Here is a 2,711-nt window from a genome sequence, read left to right as displayed (position 1 = left end):
GCCCGTGTGAGGTTTGGGGACTCCCTGTGAATGCCGTGACTGCGGTGTTGGGGTTCCTCCTGAGTGGCTTCTGTCACTGAGCAGAGACTGCTCAGCGGTACTGCCCCTCGAGAGCCTCTCCTTCCTGCCCCCGAATCCTAGGAGTCCTCTTCTGTTTTTTTTTTAGGATTATTTATTTGAGAAAGAGCGAGGGCACAAGAGTGGGGGGGTAGGGAGGGGGGCGAGGGAGAAGCAGACTCCCCACCGAGCAGGGAGTCCGATGTGGGGCTCGATCCCAGGACCCCGGGATCACAGCCTGAGCCGAAGGCAGACATTTAACCGACTGAGCCCCCTGGGTGCCCCAGGAGTCCTCTCTCGGATGCCTCTTTGGGTTGTGCTTGCTCTTCACCCTCAGCTCAGTTGACACTGGAAGCTTGAATGTGCACCTTTCATCCACGGGCTCCTTTCTGACCGGTCGTGGGGTGAGTCCGCTCCAGCCTCCGAGGGGACAGCTGAAGTCTGCCTTTGCTTTGCAGCTTGCTCAAGGGCGCGCCGAAGGTGCCCGCCACACCCGTGAAGGCCAAGAGCATCAGCACCTTCCCGGAGTTTGGAAGCAACACCAGCGACGCCTGGGATGCCGGCGAGGACGATGACGGGCTCCTGGCCGTGGCAGCCGAGAGCCTGAACACCGACGTGGTCATGTAGATGGCCCACCACGTCCTGCGCAACCACAGCCAGCGGCAGGAGCGCCGCAAGCCGCAGGAGGCGCCGGGCCCCGAGCAGGAGCCACAGCCTTCGGCAGAGCCTCCTTCGGTCCCGAGCGGTGACCTCCGGCTGGTGAAGTCCGTCAGCGAGAGCCACACATCCTGTCCTGCAGGTGGGCGGGGGCGCGAGGAGCTGACGTGCAGTGCTGCGAGGGAGAGGGGCTGGAGGCCCTTCGGTGTGGGAGGTTAGCGGGCGTTCCGTCCTCTTTGCCACAGGAGCTCGTGCCCTTGGAAGACCTAGAGGTTGTGATCCACGTGCCCACAGGCCTTCCCAGGCAGGAGAAGCCGTAGACTTTTCTTTGTGTCCCCAGCTGAGTGCTTCTCTCCTCCGGGTGGAGGGTGTGGTGTGTGGCTTTCGTGGCCTGGCTGTGAGAGGCCCACAGTGAGCACCAGGCCCCAGGGGACTGTGTCTCCCTTCTAAGTGTGCCCCGGTTGTCCCAGGGGGACATTTCCAGCTCAGGGGCCAGGCCAACTGCACGTTCAGAGGCTGCACCTCCTCCGGCAGCTTCCAATGACACCCCCTCCCCCGCCGGGACACCTGCACGTGGCTCAGAGTCTGTAGGGGGCAGAGTCTGGGGTGTGGAATGACTGCCTCCAGGTCATAAACTCAAGGATGCGATCAGCGCATGTCTTGTACCCCGTGCCTGCTGCTCAGTAGCCTTTCTGGAGACGGCTCTCAGTAGCTTTGCTTTTTGTTTTTGGGGGTGTCTATGATGTAAAACAACACAGTATTTGATGAGCCTCTGTGATGGGTCAGACTCTTAGGGCTTGGGGTGCCCCCAGGAAGTCCCTGGCCTGGAGTGTGTGTTCTGGTGAGGGGGACAAGCACCGACCTACACGTTGGGTCAGTAAGGAGGCCTGAATCGTGCGGGGAGGAGACAAGCGCCCTGGGTCGAGACAGAGGTGGGAGGTGGCGACAGCAGCCTGGACCTGGGGCGTAATCTTCAGTCAGAGCGTCCAGATGCCCTCCTGAGAAGGTGACACGTGAGCATCAGTGAGGTGAGGCAGTGAGGTGTGGGGAGCTGGTGGCAGAGGGGCCGGCCTGCACCGCGGCGGACTCACGGCCTCCCTCTCCCAGGGTCTCTGGGGGTCAGGGGGACTGCCCCTTCTTTACAGAGGAGAGAAGAGGGCATCGGGCAGCCTCAGCTTGCCCTGCTGGGACCACGGAGCTGGCGTTCATCCCCCTGTCTAGTTTTCAGTAACCCGTCCCGGGAGCTGACTAATGTTTGGAACATCACACGTCTTCGTGGGTGAGAACGCTGTGAATTAGTTCCTTTGACCAGTTTTCATATTGGAATCTGAACTGTTTTTCTCCAAAATAGGCTGAACTTCAAAGTATTTGAGTTTAAAAATGAAAATCTGGTTAGGGCTTCTGCGAGTGGGTCGGGGTTCCCCGAGACTGACGCATCCTATGCCGATTACCGCCTGCGCGCCCCGGCCGGGCAGTGCCCTCAGCCTGGGTGCCTGTTCAAGTTGGCAGGTGCCCCGGATTCCTCTGCCCTCTGCTGTGCCCCACGCCTCTGGGGCCTGGGTAGAGCCTCTGTGACACCTGCCATCTGAGCAGTTGCTGGGGGGCGGGCCTCAGCACCCGTAGAGGTGGGGGCCCATCTCGGCTGAGCGGGCAGGCTCCTGTTCTCTCAGGCCGTGGGGCTGCTGCGAAGAGCACCACAGGCCGATGGTGCATGAGCAGCAGAAAGTTAGGTCTCCTCGTTCTGGAGGCTGGAAGTCAGGTCAGGCGGCCAACACGGTTGGGTCCTGGCTCTCTTCGGGGCGCAGACAGCTGCCTTCTCACAGTATCCCAACATGGGGGAGACTAGAGAGGGGAAACAGACTGTCTCGTGACTCCTCAGGAGCACAGATCCCATCAGGGGACCCCACCCTCCTGACTTCCTCTAAACCTGAGGCCCTTCTTCCTAACACTGTCCCGTCTGGGGAAGGACTTGCGCATATGGACTTTGGGGCCTCACA

General features: G+C 61.0%; 1 long non-coding RNA gene across 1 annotated transcript in view; it reads left to right on the top strand.

The window, feature by feature from the left end:
• The window catches only part of LOC118012384, a 5,269-nt gene extending 4,628 nt beyond the window's left edge, over positions 1–641 (top strand). Inside the window, exon 3 of the long non-coding RNA XR_004679756.1 lies at positions 516–641. This is a non-coding gene — a long non-coding RNA (uncharacterized LOC118012384). The remainder of the gene's footprint in view (positions 1–515) is intronic.
• Positions 642–2,711: the final 2,070 nt, after the last annotated feature.

Source organism: Mirounga leonina, unplaced genomic scaffold, assembly GCF_011800145.1.
Source record: "Mirounga leonina isolate KUSES-001 unplaced genomic scaffold, KU_Mleo_1.0 Mir_100525, whole genome shotgun sequence".
NCBI classification, from domain to species: Eukaryota; Metazoa; Chordata; class Mammalia; order Carnivora; family Phocidae; genus Mirounga; species Mirounga leonina.
This window is presented reverse-complemented; position numbering and strand designations above follow the sequence as displayed.